The sequence below is a fragment of the Brachionichthys hirsutus genome, chromosome 6, assembly GCF_040956055.1.
Source record: "Brachionichthys hirsutus isolate HB-005 chromosome 6, CSIRO-AGI_Bhir_v1, whole genome shotgun sequence".
Lineage (NCBI taxonomy): Eukaryota > Metazoa > Chordata > Actinopteri > Lophiiformes > Brachionichthyidae > Brachionichthys > Brachionichthys hirsutus.
The window spans coordinates 803,429-822,447 of record NC_090902.1 but is presented as its reverse complement, the minus strand read 5'-3'; positions in this window follow the sequence as shown (position 1 = coordinate 822,447).

Here is a 19,019-nt window from a genome sequence, read left to right as displayed (position 1 = left end):
GAAAACAGCCAATCAATACGAACGGACGATAAAAGTGTCTGTGAGAAAACAAGAAAACTTTTATTTGCTTGTTTTTATTTGTATCTCCGGCCACCGTTAGCTGGCGCTTCTCCGGTAATGAGCCTGGTGCCGCGACCTTCTGCCCGCGTAAACGCGCCACGCAGCCGCAGCGTGGACCCGGCCCGTGACCCGGCCCGTGACCCGAGCTAATTATGTTCCTCGCTCCAAAGCCGAGGAAACAGCATCCGGGTCGTGACCCACGGATCCGGAGACCAACACCAAGGGAAAGCGCCCCCCCGCCCCCCCAACTAAAGGTCAGCGTCTCTTCATCTCCGGCTGCAGGCGGAGCGTTCAGCTCCTCGGCGGCGGCAGAAAGCGAGTTATTGATCTGCGACTAATGGACGAGTTGAAACGCGTTAACTAGCGATGCGCTGGATGAAGCGAGGCGAGTCCCACGCCGGCACGGTGACGGCATTCTGCAGCAAGATGAAAAAGAAATGTCTGAAAGGATGCCAAACCGGAAGTAGCATTAGCAAGGAGTTAGCATGCACCTCCCCAGAGGAGGGCTCGGGGAGGGGGGGGGTCCTCATCAAGCCCAGACTGCGAGGATTAAAGGAGGCATTGATTATTTATTAGAGAGAATTAACTCATCATTTAGCCTCAGATCAATAGTAATAGTAACTACGGAGTAAAAAAAAAATTCAGTCCCGTACTCAGAACATAAAGTTTAATAAAACACATTGTTCTGTGCCGTTTGGCCCCGCCCACCTGAGAATTAACAGTTGACCGTTTGGCCCCGCCCACTCGAGGATTAACGTTTGGTCCCGCCCACTTGAAGATTAACGTCTGACTGTTTGGTCCCGCCCCTTGAGGATTAATGTCTGACCGTTTGGCCCCGCCCACTTGAGGATTAACGTCTGCCCGTTCGGCCCCGCCCACTTGAGGATTAGCGGTTAACCGTTCGGCCCCGCCCACTTGAGGATGAACGTCTGCCCGTTCGGCCCCGCCCACTTGAGGATGAACGTCTGCCCGTTTGGCCCCGCCCACTTGAGGATGAACGTCTGCCCGTTCGGCCCCGCCCACTTGAGGATGAACGTCTGCCCGTTTGGCCCCGCCCACCTGAGGATTTGTCATTTGTCGGCGAGCAGCTTGTGTGTGATTCCCCTTCCGGATGAAGATCTCCGTGCCGACGCGGCGCTGACGGCACCGCCCGCTCCGTCCTCCTACTGGGACAGGTTTGATGGAGTCGCTTTGGATTGTGGGTAATTTCTACCTCTCTGTAAGCAATCGGGGGCCACGAGGCCGGCGGCTTGGCGGCAGCGGCCCACGCATAATGGCACAAGCGAGGGCCCGGCGCCGGGTCGCGACCCGGCGATGACCCGCAGAGCTTCCCCGTCCGGCGCTGTAATGAGAATTCTCATTATTCCGGTATTCTGTCTCCGTTCGGTCTGAACGGGGGGGGAGGGGGGGGGGGCATGATTAAGATGCCCGGCGGCGCGGCGTCGACTCCGGCGAGCGTGACGCGCCTGAGAGTGAGATTAAAAGGCCGTTTGACTCGGAGGAGGCCGGCTGACCCCCCCAGGTGTGTTTTTAAGGTGAGGGGCTGTCGGCGAGGTTTCAGCTCGCTGTTTATCCCCCCCCCCCACGCGCCCGTCGAAGAGTCGCCTCGCTCCGAACCCGAACGCCTTCCTCTTCAAGCGAAGCCCAAAAGCATTTGTGTCTCTGCTGTCACCGTGACGACAGGGATCACCTGCACAATATGACATCATTTCCTGTCTGTGGGGGGAGTGCACGGCCCTGGGGTCCGGTCCCACCAGCCTCCTCCGCCTCCTCCTGCTCCGCCTCCTCCTCCTCCTCCCCCCCCCCCCCCCCCTCGTCTGATTACTGAAAGTGTCCTCTGGGTTTGGACGTAAAGCAATAACACACAAAAGTTAATTCAGTTAACCAACAACTCGTCGGCCTCCATACAAGACGAAGGGTCCAATCTAATTGTCAGGTGGCAATATCTGCGCCGCGGCGCCGCATTCGTTTTCATCAGCGTCCCCCCAGCGGGGGGGGGGGGGGGGGGGGGGCTGCAAAACACGGAATCACAAATCCAATTGTGGAAAACTGCATTAACTCCCGGATTGTTTGCACTTTGTTTTCTGCTTGCAGCAAAAGTGGAGGAGAAAAGGAGCGCGAGCTTCTGGAGGAGGTGCTGCATCCAGGTAAACAAACAAACAAGCAGCAACCATGGTAACAAACAAACAAACAAACAAACAATCTCACTGTCTGTTTATTAGAGGAGAGGGGCGGAGCCTCCTAATGGTGACGTCAGCCGTTTGTTTTCAGAGGATGGAAATCTGAAACAGAGAGGCCTGATTTTACCGTGGACTTGAACGCAGCACTGGCCGATGTCCCTCCTGTTATGCTAATGCTAATGCTAATGCTAATGCTGGTTCATAAACAGAACAGTCCAATTCCAGAGTGGAATGAACGGAGTATTAATTAATCAGAGACAAGGTCAAGAGGAAAAATACAGAAATACATGGTTCGGTTCTTCCAAAGACGTTTTGTGTTGTTTTTTAATTCTCAACACAAATATGAATAATAAAGGAGATAATTTAGAGCAGAAACAAAAATAACTTTTATGCTTTAAATCCCTCCTGGGGGGGGTTCTACCTCCAATATTCCAGTGGCCTTTTTTGTGAATAACACACCCACACACACACCTACACACCTACACACACACACACACACACACGGACCGGTCCTGAGTCATGGTTTGGGCCCAGAGGCGGGTCACTTGGTACCGCTCAGTTCAATAAGTTATTAATACTTGATGCTGGTGCATTATTTAGCAATAATGATAACGTCTGTTCCATTATAGATTAAAGGACCCCCCCCCTTTTTAATCAGGTCTGTCCAAAGACAAAAATACCCGTCCAGGCGAGGACGTCTGAGGAGCGGCCGACGCCGCCCAGAGGCTCCACCAGAAGATCCTCCTCCTCCTCCTCTTCCTCCTCCTCAGTGGCGAGGTGTTGCACATTGGTGGTTAAATCTCTTTCTTAAGGCCAGATTACACAACAGCTGGGAGGGAGGAGGAGGAGGAGGAGGAGGAGGAGACGGCCGGACCACAGACGTCTCTGCTCCGTGCCTTTGTGAAGGTAAAAACCGGCGCCCTCCTTTAACCTCTCATGAACAAACCAAGAGGAGGTGCGGGGAACCTCCGGCGGCCTCTGTGGGGGCGCAGTAATTGGCCTTCACGAGGAGCGGCATCCTGCTAGCGGGAGGTTAACGTCAGCCTGGACCTGATTTGTTGCCGTCCTCACCGCTAAAACCTTTTCTTTGAGGATGAAGCGCCGCCGATCGGATGCTTCACCCGGCAGCGGTGGGCTGGAGACGTTCGGAACGCTCCTTTAGAACCGACGAGACGGAAGTAGGGAAAAGAACGCCGGCTTTTTGAACGTTCCTGCTTCTGTAGCCGAGGACGGCAAAGCTGAAGCTTCTGAGTCATACGGCGGCGTTCTGGGAAGGCTAGACGCTTTGGAGACAAGGTCAGAGAGACATGTCCAGAGGAGAGACAGGGACTATATCGGTACCGGCGGCGTGGAGCTCGCTGTGCGTTCACCCAGCATTAGCGGCCACCTCGCTGCTTACAGAGCGCTCAGAACACGGGCCTGAACGGAGGCCCGGCCGCACTCGAGCTGAGTTAGCGCTCAGCGCCGCGGCGTCCAGGTGTTCAGGTGTTTTAGCCACTGGATGGTGGAACCATCGTCCATTATCAGCTGACAGCAGGCTAGAACAGCCCAGCGCTGCGTGGTTCTGTCTGGAGGCCCGGAACCGGACGATCCGTTAAGCTAACGGCGGTCAGGAAGTCTTTGACTTGTGAGGAATGAGATCACAAACACGAACTGGACCACCCGGCGCCGGTCGGTCAACGCGGCCCATTCGTGGCTGCCGTTTGATTCCACCTCTGCTGGATCTGAACTCCAATCCACCGGCTATGCTACGCTAACTAGCTAGCCTTCAGTGCGATAGCTGTAGCGTCATCCTCAGCATGAACGAAGACCATCGTGGAGCCTCCTTACCGATGAAGGTCATCTGGATGAAGGTCGTCTGTATGAAGGTCGTCTGTATGAAGGTCGTCTGTATGAAGGTCGTCTGTATGAAGGTCGTCTGTATGAAGGTCATCTGGATGAAGGTCATCTGGATGAAGGTCGTCTGTATGAAGGTCGTCTGGATGAAGGTCATCTGGATGAAGGTCATCTGGATGAAGGTCGTCTGTATGAAGGTCGTCTGGATGAAGGTCGTCTGGATGAAGGTTGTCTGGATGAAGGTCGTCTGGATGAAGGTCGTCTGGATGAAGGTCGTCTGTATGAAGGTCGTCTGTATGAAGGTTGTCTGTATGAAGGTCATCTGGATGAAGGTCGTCTGGATGAAGGTCGTCTGTAATGTTCCATTCTCCTCCATCTCCTCGCTTTTGTCATCAGCAATTAATGAAATGAATTGAATGAATGAAAAATAAAATCCTGACAATAAGCGCAGAACAGCTATTCAACCGGCGACAAAAGATGATTTAATCCGAGTGTTTATCCGACCTCGGCGTTTCTCCGCACTCCGACCGACCCCTGCAGCCGTTCCAGGGAAAATACAATCATAAACGGAAGGAAGACAAAAGGCCGAACGCGGTTTGATTAAATCAGCTGAGAACGGCTTCCAGAGAGCGGCCATTGTTGGAGGCTGTTTGGGTTGTGTGTGCGCTTCTAGGTGTGTAATGAGCCTGCTGTTTAATTCATTAGTGCAGCCACATGTGGCACACACACACACACACACAGTGTGAACTGTTTTCGGCTCTTTGTTTCTTGGAATGAAGGATAATCTGAAAAATAAAAGCACAAAAACAAAGATAATCTGTTTTTGGGGGGAAAATAAGGATTTTATGAAAACATTAAATATTCCAGAAATTCATCCCAGTGCGTTCAGGAACCCAAAATAAATTATTTATCCCTCACAGAAGCCAAAATGTTGACTATCTGCAGCAACCCAGCAATGAACCACGTCTTCTGGGCTTGACTTTTGGATCCAGAAATGGGAAGTAAGGAGGAGATTCTGAGTCCATGTTCACATCCTGGAAAGCTCTGGAGACACCTTACGCCCCTTGTGATGTCACAGTGGGCCTCGAATCTGAGCGGCGCTTCACAGGAAGTGTTTATGATGGGCGGAGCAAGGAAAAGAGAGAGGCTGTTGGTTCTCGTAGCTTCAGAGAGCATTTTTGGTGAAAAACAAAACAAAACATAAAAATGTTTTGTTTTAAACAAACAAATTAGTTTCCTGCTGAAACCAATTCTGCTTCCCGGCTTGGGGACGGAACCGGAATGATTACAATTGATGGTCCCGGCATAAAGTGTCCGGCGTGGCTAAATGATCCCGGAGACTCCCGCATCCCCGCGTTCGGGAACATTCATCATCCGAAGGAAGGCGTATTAAATGTTGATGCTTTCAGCGATAGAATTGACTCCGCCTCCCCGAAGAACACGAGAACTTTAACCGACCAACTTTTCTGAATGCTTTCAGCGGCGACGCACCAACCCCCCCCCCCCCCCAGCGGTAATCCACTTCCCATAATTGCGCCGCCTTCGCTGTTAAAACACGCCAGTATTTATTTCTCCTCATCCGCTGCTTTCTGCTTTTCGCCCCCACCGTCATAAACAAGGCACAAAAGGCAAAACGCCTGTTTCCATCGCGGCTGAATGAGAACGAAGGTCCTTAAACGGCAAAGACAAACAGGAAGTAAGCGCCAACACGGCGCTAACAGCTGCTCGTTAGCGCCTTCCTGCTTCTCAATCAGCGCTGTCGGGACTAATTGTTGTGTTTATGGCAAATCTTTCCCAATGAATTTATTCTTTAACCTCTGATTGGGCTTTCACTTCCTCTGACTCCGCCGATGATGAAAGGCGGAAGCCGGAGAGGCCTTTCTGCTCCCACTCAAGCGTTCCTTTTCATCCGGAACGCCGTCGTCTTCTCGCCTCTTTCTGTTCCGCCGCCGCTCGCAGACTCGCTGGTCTTTGTCTGCGCGGCGTTCAAAGACGCTTATTTCAAACCAACAACCAGCGTTGTTCCCTTCACAGAGAAACTCGTACTCAACTCGCTCCGTCACGGCTGTATGGATGCTGATTGGTCCGTTGGTCCGGCGCTTTGGTAAACACAGAAACAGCCGGAACCTCGACGGAGGATATTTTACCGGCAGCAATAATAAATGGACATAAAGAGACCTTGAAGTATTTCTTCCTTGTTTTTCTCACGGAGTCAAAACAGGAAAAAGAAACATGAGATGACCGGAATAAGAGCTTCAAGTTTTCCTCATTCCGATGTTTTTATTATTCCAACTCCTGAGTCAGCATCTCAGAACCTTCTGCTATTTATTCTTTATATATCAATGCAATACTGTAATATTTAAATATATTCATGGACGCTTGGCCTCATTTACAGGTTGTGTTTTATGTCATCTGAAAGCTGCGTAGTGCTGGACGTTTGCGCCGCTGCTAGGCTAGGCTAATCATTTAGCAGCTATGTGCTAACATTTATAGCTCACGCGTACTTTTCAGTGTCCAAAATGTCCCAAAATTTCAACATGATTGACGTCTGCCTTCATGATAGTGTGCTTAAAAAATTAGCATGTATCACATTAGCATAATAAAAATGGTTGCTTCCCGTCCGTTAAGCCTCCGTGCTAAGCTAACCTGTTAGCGTACACGTTGCTCGGTTTATATGCTCTGTCTCTAAACGTTGGCGTGAATCACGCGTGTCGTGATGCCGGCCCGTCGCTTTGTTGCCGCGTATCCGCGGCGACACTTTCTCATCCGACTGAATTTTAATTAGCACAACATTCTTCAGGATCCAGTTTAATGAACAAAACCTTTGCGCGTGTCGCTGCCAGCGCTATCGCTGCCGCCGATCGTACATTACAAAAGGAAACTTAATTAAAAAGATATCACAAAAGGCTGTCGGCTAAACTCGCCTTTTCAATTACACTTCCTTTGTAGGTTTAAAGCTCTCAATCAGCAAATATCCCAGCAGCCACCTCCTCCCGAACGCTCGCTGCCCGTGTTTGCTTCCCGATGGTGTCCGGGATGGACGACGGATGGACTGTGTGCGTCCAAGTGTCAATAAAGGTTGAAGTAATTCCAAAACATGTCCATTAGCGGTGACATAACGCCGCGCTGTAATAATTACGGCGGAAGATTCCGAGCAGAACTTCTCCAACTCAACTTTTACTATTTAAGAGTGTTAAACCAGTTGTTGTTTTCGTGCTACCATGGACATTTCAGATAGTTTGTGAACCTTTAATCTGTCTAACAGATTAAAGGTTGGTGTCCGACCCGGGTACCGGTCCGGTCCGGTCCGGTCCAGAGGTCGGATGAACGGGCCTCACACGACCGTCTTTTAACGGTCGTTAAAGTGATGTCCGACTTGTTTTACGCCGCATCTCTGATTGATGCCTCACGTCTGATTCATGAAACTCAGCCGCTCAGGACATAAAAGTCGGAATCATCCCTTATTTATCGGAGAGGTCATAAATAAATGCGGGCCTCCTGCTGGGGGGGGGTTCTGGATGCTTTAGGAGAAATCGAGCGTTAAAGAGGATAAACTTCTCCTCAATGCCGGAGCCACATTTCAGATGCTCACAGCTCGACATGGTTCACACGGACGTTCCCGACAAATCAAGACCTCCTCCAGACGACGGAGGCCACGCCTCTTTTTATTCCATGTATTTAGGGAGTCATAAAACACCTGCAGTGTGACATTAAAGTGATATTCTAATAAGAAGCCGAAGCGGCGTAGGGCAGAGGAGGATAGGAAGCTGTTTTGAGGAGGATGCCTCGCAGCGGTGCTCCTTCCTCCTCCTCCTCCTCCTCAGCTCGTCAGGGTTTGATGTGGCGTTCAGCCTCTCTGAGAGGAGCGAGGGAGAGAAGGGAGCTCATTTCAGGGCCGACTAATTTCTCCATTTTAGGTGCACGATTATCCCAGTGTGACTGCGAACACAGATAGGGGGGACATCAGAGAGGTGAGAAGAAGGGAGGGGCCGGGCCTCGTTACCGAGGGAGATGAAGATGAAGGGAGATGGAGGTGGGAAGCGCTTTAGAAGGTTCTCATCTCTTAATTACCATCAGTGAGGAGAGTTTAGCCGATTAGCCTGCTGAAGGACGCTAACGGTGGCGGCTTGTGAGGCTGAGACGGACTTTAAAGTCGGATCCTTCCATCAATCCGTCCTCGGCGGAGAAGAAACGGCGCTGCTCATTTCACACCGCGGATCAGCTGGCGAGTAAAGCTGCATGAAAAACAGCGGAGAAGAATAAACTGCTGCATCGACGCTTTTCACACAGGCACATCAGGAACAGCTGAATTACACCTGAACTAGGCAGGGGGCGGGGCCAGAGAGGCGCCACCCATCACTGAAATGTGATTGGCCCCCGAAGCATCCATCCTGTTTTTTTTGTAGGTGTCAGATTACACACCTGAACCTTCTGTTAGAAATGCCAGCGCAACTCTTATTTCCTGAAGGTTTATGAGAAATAAAATGAGACAAACAAGTAAACAAACAAATAAATGACGGTGCATTCAGGGGCTCGTTCTTCAAATTTAATTTAAAAAGCCCACCAAGCTAAACGCGCGAGGGTAACTACGGCAAGCAGCGCGGTTCAAGCCATGTTTTGCAACAAACCCTTGAACCCGGTTCCCACGGCCCAATCGGAGTCGCACCAGGTGCGACAGTGATGACGACGGTTGTGATGTCATCGATCCGGAAGGACCCCTTCAGGTACTCGGTGTCTCCGCCGCTGCTGAAACATTCGCAGACTTCCTCTCCTTCCGCTCCTATTAGAGAACTCTCCCAGGATGCAATGCAACATTTGTCTCCATTAGTAATGTAGGTTATGTGGAGAGAGCCGAGGATTGTGGGTAAAGCCCCGATGAAAAGTTCTTGGAATTCTCAAATAGGGATCCAATTAGGCGTCTGAGCGAGGGAAGCCGGAGAGAATCCCCTCGCCGCTCCCAGCAGCGTGTTCCGCTGATTTCAGCAAACACTATAAATCACGCCGTCCGACCATCGATTGGCTCCAGACGCCATTATTCTGGCGGGGCGGGGTCACATAATCAGCTCTGAGGAGGCGCAGCTCCCAGGAACGACTGATGTCCGTGGACTTGATTGTGAAAAACGTAAATAAAAACATGCAAAACAGAAATAGAATTATTAACCAGGAAAATGTAATTACTTCCGGAATGTTGAAAAAGAATAATGTTTCACTTCAACAAATAAGAATGGAGTGAATGAAATTGTTTTTGTTAGCCCAGTTAGCCGCTAACCGATAGATCGTTGACGTACTTACCGCCATCGTAGCGTTAGTGTGTAAATACAGACGTAAATATTAGGTTTACCACATTAAATCCGACACAGTGAATTAACACTAATTAATAAAACACAGAATAATAACTGTACTTAGATCGCTTTATTATTTTTGTTTGCCTTTGTAGACCACTGGCTGGTTTGTCTGGGGAAGCAAACATAAACAGACGCACGTGGAGCCAAGCTATGACGTGGAGCGTCATGATTGGTCTACGAAGTCATGTGGGTGTGTTAGACGGAAAGGTCGATTCAAGTTTTACGCCGGATGCCATTCCTGCTGCAACCCTCTGCATTTATCCGGGCTTGGGACCGGCTCAAGGGAGACACTACCGTGCTACCTCTGAGGCTGCATTATACTTGGACCTCCATTTTGGGACTGAAGTAGGTGCTTGGTTCACATTGTCATAAGCCAGATGTGCTGCCTCTTTCTGCACCTAGAAAGCCGGACCACCATCCGGTCCAGGTGCAGCAAGGGGAAGCAAATCTGTACCAGATTTGACACTGCTGGCAACGTGAACCAATCTCCTGCTTTGGTCATACAGGACCCGACAGCCCTTAAAAGGGCCTCGGACCCCATACTTCCGAGAAGCACTTCCTACATGATACCACAAGGGACACGGCCGTTTGCCTTCTCCAAATCCACAATACACATGTGGACTATTTTACATGAACTCCCAGAACCCTAATGCACCCTGAAGAACCGGTCCAGTGTTCCGCGACCGGGCCAAAAAGCTGCATTTCTCCTGAATCCAGGTTTCAACAATCTATCTTAATCTCCATTCCAGGACGCTGGAATAGACTTTCCTCGGGAGGCTGAGGAGTGTGATCTCCCTGTCGTTGGATCAAACCTTCCTGCCCCTTTTCCTAAGAAAGCCGGACCACCGCCCCGGTCTGCCAATCCAGAGGTACTGTTCCCAACCACCATCTGATATGACAGAGAAACATCAACTGAGACAGTCCCTACACATCCAGAAACTTAAGATACTCAGGGAACGTCTCATTCACCTCCGGTCCACCACCGGGGGTGAATGAGACGTTCCCTGAGTATCTTAAGTTTCTGGATGTGTAGGTACTGTCTCGGGGTTCATGGTCATATCGCATGGTGGTTGGGAACAGTACCTCTGGATTGGCAGACCGCGGGGCGGTGGTCCGGCTTTGTTAGGAAAAGGGGCAGGAAGGTTTGCTCCAACTACAGGGAGATCACACTCCACAGCCTCCCGAGGAAAGTCTATTCCAGCGTACTGGAAAGGACAATAAGATAGATTGTTGAAACCTGGATTCAGGAGGAACAAATGCGGCTTTGGTCGCGGCACACTAGACTGGTTCTACACGACATCACATTCTCGAGGGTTCATGGAGTTCACCCAAACTGTCCACATTTGTTTTGTGGATTTGGTAAAGGCGATCCGCCGCATCCCTTGTGGTTTCTTGTGGGAGTGCTTCGTTAGCATGGATTCAGTTGCCTTCGGGTCCTGTATGACAAAAACTTGGTTCACACTGCCAGCAGTGTCAAATCTGTTCAAGGTACATGTTGGCCTCCAACAGGGGTACTACCCTTAATCACAAATTCTGTTCATAATCTTTATGGTCAGATTTTCTAGATGCAGCCAGGGGCTGGATGGGGTCCAGTTTGCAGGTCCAAGGGGGATTTCATCTTTTTTGCAGACAATGTCCTCTTGGCCTCATTGAGCCTGGGACCTTCAGCATGCACTGGGATGTTTTGCAGCCAAGTAAAGCGAATGGGATGAGAATCATCACCTTGAAATTTGATTCCATCCTGTAGGATAAATGTAATCAGATTTGGAGGTGATGATTCTCACTCCATTCACTTTACTTTTCTGCAAACCATCCCAGTGCATGCTGAAGGTCCAGGCTCAATGAGGCCAAGAGGACATTGTCTGCAAAAAAAGCAGAGATGAAACCCTTTGGACCTGTAAACTGGACCCCCTCTGACCCCTGACTGGCACCAACAAAATCTGACCATAAAGATTATGAACAGAATTTGTGATTCAGGGTAGCCCTGCTGGAGGCCAACATGTACCTTGAACAGATTTGACACTGCTGGCAATGTGAACCAAGCTCCTGTTTTGGTCATACAGGACCCGATAGCCCTTAAAAGGGCCCCGGACCCCATACTTCCGAGAAGCACGTCCCACACGATACCACGAGGGCACGGTCGTTTGCCTTCTCCAAATCCACAACACACATGTGGACTATTTTACATGAACTCCCAGAACCCTACTGCACCCTGAAGAACCGGTCCAGTGTTCCGCGACCGGGACAAAAAGCTGCATTTCTCCTCCTGAATCCAGGTTTCAACAATCTATCTTAATCTCCATTCCAGGACGCTGGAATATACCTTCCTCGGGAGGCTGAGGAGTGTGATCTCCCTGTTGTTGGAGCAAACCTTCCTGCCCCTTTTCCTAAGAAAGCCGGACCACCGCCCTGGTCTGCCAATCCAGAGGTCCTGTAACAACCACCATCTGATATGACAGAGAAACATCATCCAGAAACTTCAGATACTCAGGGAATGTCTCATTCACCTCCGGTGGTGGACCGGAGGTGAATGAGACGTTCCCTGAATATCTGAAGTTTCTGGATGTGTAGGGACTGTCTCGGTTCATGGTCATATCGCATGGTGGTTGGGAACAGTACCTCTGGATTGGCAGACCGCGGGGCGGTGGTCCGGCTTTGTTAGGAAAAGGGGCAGGAAGGTTTGCTCCAACTACAGGGAGATCACACTCCACAGCCTCCCGAGGAAAGTCTATTCCAGCGTACTGGAAAGGACAATAATATAGATTGTTGAAACCTGGATTCAGGAGGAACAATGCGGCTTTGGTCGCGGCACACTAGACTGGTTCTACACTATATCGCATTCTCGAGGGTTTATGGAGTTCACCCAAACTGTCCACATTTGTTTTGTGGATTTGGTAAAGGCGATCCACCGCATCCCTTGTGGTTTCTTGTGGGAGTGCTTCGTTAGCATGGATTCAGTTGCCTTCGGGTCCTGTATGACAAAAACTTGTTTCACACTGCCAGCAGTGTCAAATCTGTTCAAGGTACATGTTGGCCTCCAACAGGGGTACTACCCTTAATCACAAACTCTGTTGATAATCTTTCTGGTCAGATTTTCTAGATGCAGCCAGGGGCTGGATGGGGTCCAGTTTGCAGGTCCAAGGGGGATTTCATCTTTTTTGCAGATGATGTCCTCTTGGCCTCATTGAGCCTGGGACCTTCAGCATGCACTGGGATGTTTTGCAGCCAAGTAAAGCGAATGGGATGAGAATCATCACCTTGAAATTTGATTCCATCCTGTAGGATAAATGTAATCAGATTTGGAGGTGATGATTCTCACTACATTCACTTTACTTTTCTGCAAACCATCCCAGTGCATGCTGAAGGTCCAGGCTCAATGAGGCCTAGAGGAAAAAAAGCAGAGATGAAACCCTTTGAACCTGCAAACTGGACCCCCTCCGACCCCTGACTGGCACCAACAAAATCTGACCATAAAGATTATGAACAGAATTTGTGATTCAGGGTAGCCCTGCTGGAGGCCAACATGTACCTTGAACAGATTTGACACTGCTGGCAATGTGAACCAAGCTCCTGTTTTGGTCATACAGGACCCGATAGCCCTTAAAAGGGCCCCGGACCCCATACTTCCGAGAAGCACGTCCCACACGATACCACGAGGGCACGGTCGTTTGCCTTCTCCAAATCCACAATACACATGTGGACTATTTTACATGAACTCCCAGAACCCTAATGCACCCTGAAGAACCGGTCCAGTGTTCCGCGACCGGGCCAAAAAGCTGCATTTCTCCTGAATCCAGGTTTCAACAATCTATCTTAATCTCCATTCCAGGACTCTGGAATATACCTTCCTCGGGAGGCTGAGGAGTGTGATCTCCCTGTCGTTGGATCAAACCTTCCTGCCCCTTTTCCTAAGAAAGCCGGACCACCGCCCCGGTCTGCCAATCCAGAGGTACTGTTCCCAACCACCATCTGATATGACAGAGAAACATCAACCGAGACAGTCCCTACACATCCAGAAACTTAAGATACTCAGGGAACGTCTTATTCACCTCCGGTCCACCACCGGGGGTGAATGAGACGTTCCCTGAGTATCTTAAGTTTCTGGATGTGTAGGTACTGTCTCGGGGTTCATGGTCATATCGCATGGTGGTTGGGAACAGTACCTCTGGATTGGCAGACCGCGGGGCGGTGGTCCGGCTTTGTTAGGAAAAGGGGCAGGAAGGTTTGCTCCAACTACAGGGAGATCACACTCCACAGCCTCCCGAGGAAAGTCTATTCCAGCGTACTGGAAAGGACAATAAGATAGATTGTTGAAACCTGGATTCAGGAGGAACAAATGCGGCTTTGGTCGCGGCACACTAGACTGGTTCTACACGACATCACATTCTCGAGGGTTCATGGAGTTCACCCAAACTGTCCACATTTGTTTTGTGGATTTGGTAAAGGCGATCCGCCGCATCCCTTGTGGTTTCTTGTGGGAGTGCTTCGTTAGCATGGATTCAGTTGCCTTCGGGTCCTGTATGACAAAAACTTGGTTCACACTGCCAGCAGTGTCAAATCTGTTCAAGGTACATGTTGGCCTCCAACAGGGGTACTACCCTTAATCACAAATTCTGTTCATAATCTTTATGGTCAGATTTTCTAGATGCAGCCAGGGGCTGGATGGGGTCCAGTTTGCAGGTCCAAGGGGGATTTCATCTTTTTTGCAGACAATGTCCTCTTGGCCTCATTGAGCCTGGGACCTTCAGCATGCACTGGGATGTTTTGCAGCCAAGTAAAGCGAATGGGATGAGAATCATCACCTTGAAATTTGATTCCATCCTGTAGGATAAATGTAATCAGATTTGGAGGTGATGATTCTCACTCCATTCACTTTACTTTTCTGCAAACCATCCCAGTGCATGCTGAAGGTCCAGGCTCAATGAGGCCAAGAGGACATTGTCTGCAAAAAAAGCAGAGATGAAACCCTTTGGACCTGTAAACTGGACCCCCTCTGACCCCTGACTGGCACCAACAAAATCTGACCATAAAGATTATGAACAGAATTTGTGATTCAGGGTAGCCCTGCTGGAGGCCAACATGTACCTTGAACAGATTTGACACTGCTGGCAATGTGAACCAAGCTCCTGTTTTGGTCATACAGGACCCGATAGCCCTTAAAAGGGCCCCGGACCCCATACTTCCGAGAAGCACGTCCCACACGATACCACGAGGGCACGGTCGTTTGCCTTCTCCAAATCCACAACACACATGTGGACTATTTTACATGAACTCCCAGAACCCTACTGCACCCTGAAGAACCGGTCCAGTGTTCCGCGACCGGGACAAAAAGCTGCATTTCTCCTCCTGAATCCAGGTTTCAACAATCTATCTTAATCTCCATTCCAGGACGCTGGAATATACCTTCCTCGGGAGGCTGAGGAGTGTGATCTCCCTGTTGTTGGAGCAAACCTTCCTGCCCCTTTTCCTAAGAAAGCCGGACCACCGCCCTGGTCTGCCAATCCAGAGGTCCTGTAACAACCACCATCTGATATGACAGAGAAACATCATCCAGAAACTTCAGATACTCAGGGAATGTCTCATTCACCTCCGGTGGTGGACCGGAGGTGAATGAGACGTTCCCTGAATATCTGAAGTTTCTGGATGTGTAGGGACTGTCTCGGTTCATGGTCATATCGCATGGTGGTTGGGAACAGTACCTCTGGATTGGCAGACCGCGGGGCGGTGGTCCGGCTTTGTTAGGAAAAGGGGCAGGAAGGTTTGCTCCAACTACAGGGAGATCACACTCCACAGCCTCCCGAGGAAAGTCTATTCCAGCGTACTGGAAAGGACAATAATATAGATTGTTGAAACCTGGATTCAGGAGGAACAATGCGGCTTTGGTCGCGGCACACTAGACTGGTTCTACACTATATCGCATTCTCGAGGGTTCATGGAGTTCACCCAAACTGTCCACATTTGTTTTGTGGATTTGGTAAAGGCGATCCACCGCATCCCTTGTGGTTTCTTGTGGGAGTGCTTCGTTAGCATGGATTCAGTTGCCTTCGGGTCCTGTATGACAAAAACTTGTTTCACACTGCCAGCAGTGTCAAATCTGTTCAAGGTACATGTTGGCCTCCAACAGGGGTACTACCCTTAATCACAAACTCTGTTGATAATCTTTCTGGTCAGATTTTCTAGATGCAGCCAGGGGCTGGATGGGGTCCAGTTTGCAGGTCCAAGGGGGATTTCATCTTTTTTGCAGATGATGTCCTCTTGGCCTCATTGAGCCTGGGACCTTCAGCATGCACTGGGATGTTTTGCAGCCAAGTAAAGCGAATGGGATGAGAATCATCACCTTGAAATTTGATTCCATCCTGTAGGATAAATGTAATCAGATTTGGAGGTGATGATTCTCACTACATTCACTTTACTTTTCTGCAAACCATCCCAGTGCATGCTGAAGGTCCAGGCTCAATGAGGCCTAGAGGAAAAAAAGCAGAGATGAAACCCTTTGAACCTGCAAACTGGACCCCCTCCGACCCCTGACTGGCACCAACAAAATCTGACCATAAAGATTATGAACAGAATTTGTGATTCAGGGTAGCCCTGCTGGAGGCCAACATGTACCTTGAACAGATTTGACACTGCTGGCAATGTGAACCAAGCTCCTGTTTTGGTCATACAGGACCCGATAGCCCTTAAAAGGGCCCCGGACCCCATACTTCCGAGAAGCACGTCCCACACGATACCACGAGGGCACGGTCGTTTGCCTTCTCCAAATCCACAATACACATGTGGACTATTTTACATGAACTCCCAGAACCCTAATGCACCCTGAAGAACCGGTCCAGTGTTCCGCGACCGGGCCAAAAAGCTGCATTTCTCCTGAATCCAGGTTTCAACAATCTATCTTAATCTCCATTCCAGGACTCTGGAATATACCTTCCTCGGGAGGCTGAGGAGTGTGATCTCCCTGTCGTTGGATCAAACCTTCCTGCCCCTTTTCCTAAGAAAGCCGGACCACCGCCCCGGTCTGCCAATCCAGAGGTACTGTTCCCAACCACCATCTGATATGACAGAGAAACATCAACCGAGACAGTCCCTACACATCCAGAAACTTAAGATACTCAGGGAACGTCTTATTCACCTCCGGTCCACCACCGGGGGTGAATGAGACGTTCCCTGAGTATCTTAAGTTTCTGGATGTGTAGGTACTGTCTCGGGGTTCATGGTCATATCGCATGGTGGTTGGGAACAGTACCTCTGGATTGGCAGACCGCGGGGCGGTGGTCCGGCTTTGTTAGGAAAAGGGGCAGGAAGGTTTGCTCCAACTACAGGGAGATCACACTCCACAGCCTCCCGAGGAAAGTCTATTCCAGCGTACTGGAAAGGACAATAAGATAGATTGTTGAAACCTGGATTCAGGAGGAACAAATGCGGCTTTGGTCGCGGCACACTAGACTGGTTCTACACGACATCACATTCTCGAGGGTTCATGGAGTTCACCCAAACTGTCCACATTTGTTTTGTGGATTTGGTAAAGGCGATCCGCCGCATCCCTTGTGGTTTCTTGTGGGAGTGCTTCGTTAGCATGGATTCAGTTGCCTTCGGGTCCTGTATGACAAAAACTTGGTTCACACTGCCAGCAGTGTCAAATCTGTTCAAGGTACATGTTGGCCTCCAACAGGGGTACTACCCTTAATCACAAATTCTGTTCATAATCTTTATGGTCAGATTTTCTAGATGCAGCCAGGGGCTGGATGGGGTCCAGTTTGCAGGTCCAAGGGGGATTTCATCTTTTTTGCAGACAATGTCCTCTTGGCCTCATTGAGCCTGGGACCTTCAGCATGCACTGGGATGTTTTGCAGCCAAGTAAAGCGAATGGGATGAGAATCATCACCTTGAAATTTGATTCCATCCTGTAGGATAAATGTAATCAGATTTGGAGGTGATGATTCTCACTCCATTCACTTTACTTTTCTGCAAACCATCCCAGTGCATGCTGAAGGTCCAGGCTCAATGAGGCCAAGAGGACATTGTCTGCAAAAAAAGCAGAGATGAAACCCTTTGAACCTGCAAACTGGACCCCCTCCGACCCCTGACTGGCACCAACAAAATCTGACCATAAAGATTATGAACAGAATTTGTGATTCAGGGTAGCCCTGCTGGAGGCCAACATGTACCTTGAACAGATTTGACACTGCTGGCAATGTGAACCAAGCTCCTGTTTTGGTCATACAGGACCCGATAGCCCTTAAAAGGGCCCCGGACCCCATACTTCCGAGAAGCACGTCCCACACGATACCACGAGGGCACGGTCGTTTGCCTTCTCCAAATCCACAATACACATGTGGACTATTTTACATGAACTCCCAGAACCCTAATGCACCCTGAAGAACCGGTCCAGTGTTCCGCGACCGGGCCAAAAAGCTGCATTTCTCCTGAATCCAGGTTTCAACAATCTATCTTAATCTCCATTCCAGGACTCTGGAATATACCTTCCTCGGGAGGCTGAGGAGTGTGATCTCCCTGTCGTTGGATCAAACCTTCCTGCCCCTTTTCCTAAGAAAGCCGGACCACCGCCCCGGTCTGCCAATCCAGAGGTACTGTTCCCAACCACCATCTGATATGACAGAGAAACATCAACCGAGACAGTCCCTACACATCCAGAAACTTAAGATACTCAGGGAACGTCTCATTCACCTCCGGTCCACCACCGGGGGTGAATGAGACGTTCCCTGAGTATCTTAAGTTTCTGGATGTGTAGGTACTGTCTCGGGGTTCATGGTCATATCGCATGGTGGTTGGGAACAGTACCTCTGGATTGGCAGACCGCGGGGCGGTGGTCCGGCTTTGTTAGGAAAAGGGGCAGGAAGGTTTGCTCCAACTACAGGGAGATCACACTCCACAGCCTCCCGAGGAAAGTCTATTCCAGCGTACTGGACAGGACAATAAGATAGATTGTTGAAACCTGGATTCAGGAGGAACAAATGCGGCTTTGGTCGCGGCACACTAGACTGGTTCTACACTATATCGCATTCTCGAGGGTTCATGGAGTTCACCCAAACTGTCCACATTTGTTTTGTGGATTTGGTAAAGGCGATCCGCCGCATCCCTTGTGGTTTCTTGTGGGAGTGCTTCGTTAGCATGGATTCAGTTGCCTTCGGGTCCTGTATGACAAAAACTTGGTTCACACTGCCAGCAGTGTCAAATCTGTTCAAGGTACATGTTGGCCTCCAACAGGGGTACTACCCTTAATCACAAACTCTGTTGATAATCTTTCTGGTCAGATTTTCTAGATGCAGCCAGGGGCTGGATGGGGTGCAGTTTGCAGGTCCAAGGGGGATTTCATCTTTTTTGCAGACGATGTCCTCTTGGCCTCATTGAGCCTGGGACCTTCAGCATGCACTGGGATGTTTTGCAGCCAAGTAAAGCGAATGGGATGAGAATCATCACCTTGAAATTTGATTCCATCCTGTAGGATAAATGTAATCAGATTTGGAGGTGATGATTCTCACTCCATTCACTTTACTTTTCTGCAAACCATCCCAGTGCATGCTGAAGGTCCAGGCTCAATGAGGCCAAGAGGACATTGTCTGCAAAAAAAGCAGAGATG